This window comes from Arachis hypogaea, chromosome 19 (genome assembly GCF_003086295.3).
Source record: "Arachis hypogaea cultivar Tifrunner chromosome 19, arahy.Tifrunner.gnm2.J5K5, whole genome shotgun sequence".
NCBI classification, from domain to species: domain Eukaryota; kingdom Viridiplantae; phylum Streptophyta; class Magnoliopsida; order Fabales; family Fabaceae; genus Arachis; species Arachis hypogaea.
In genome coordinates, this window is record NC_092054.1 from 57,305,155 (window position 1) to 57,306,195 (window position 1,041).

Consider the following 1,041-nt stretch of genomic DNA (forward strand, 5'->3'; position numbering starts at 1 on the left):
CAGAGACTATATTTGCTAAGCTAGATAGATTCTGCTCAGAATTCTCTGTCTGTTGCTGAGTGGATGATGGAAAGGGCTTGCTATTGCTAAACCTGTTTCTTCCACCATTATTAAAGCCTTGTTGAGGCTTTTGTTGATCCTTCCATAAGAAGTTTGGATGATTTCTCCATGAGGGATTATAGGTGTTTTCATAGGGTTCACCCATGTAATTCACCTTTGCTATTGCAGGGTTCTCAGGATCATAAGCTTCTTCTTCAGAAGATGCTTCTTTAGTAATGTTGGATGCAGCTTGCAATCCGTTTAGAATCTGAGAAATCATATTGACTTGCTGAGTCAATATTTTATTCTGAGCCAATATGGCATTCAGAGTATCAATTTCAAGAACTTCCTTCCTCTAAGGTGTCCCATTACTCACAGGATTCCTTTCAGAAGTGTACATGAACTGGTTATTTGCAATCATGTCAATGAGTTCCTGAGCTTCTGCAGGCGTTTTCTTTAGGTGAATGGATCTGCCTACAGAATGGTCCAATGACATCTTTGATAATTCAGACAGACTATCATAAAATATATCCAAGATGGTCCATTCTGAAAGCATGTCAGAAGGATACTTTTTGGTCAATTCCTTGTATTTCTCCCAAGCTTCATAGAGGGATTCACCTTCTTTCTGTTTGAAGGTTTGAACATCCACTCTAAGCTTGTTAAGCTTTTGAGGAGGAAAGAACTTGGCTAAGAAAGCCGTGACTAGCTTATCCCAAGAGTTCAGACTATCTTTAGGTTGAGAGTCCAACCATATTCTAGCTCTGTCTCTTACAGCAATCAGGAAAAGCATAAGCCTGTAGACCTCGGGATCAACCCCATTGGTCTTAACAGTATCACAGATTTGCAAGAATTCAGTTAAGAACTGAAAAGGATCTTCTGATGGAAGTCCATGAAACTTGCAATTCTGTTGCATCAGAGAAACTAATTGAGGCTTAAGCTCAAAATTGTTTGCTCCAATGGCAGGGATTGAGATGCTTCTTCCATGTAAGTTGGAATTTGGTG

The 1,041-nt window shown here is 39.6% G+C and overlaps 1 non-coding gene across 1 annotated transcript; it reads left to right on the plus strand.

Moving 5' to 3' along the window:
* Positions 1–589: 589 nt before the first annotated feature.
* On the plus strand, positions 590–697 carry LOC112782128 (small nucleolar RNA R71). The gene has a single exon (XR_003192866.1). It is a non-coding gene; the product is annotated as a small nucleolar RNA R71 (small nucleolar RNA).
* Positions 698–1,041: the final 344 nt, after the last annotated feature.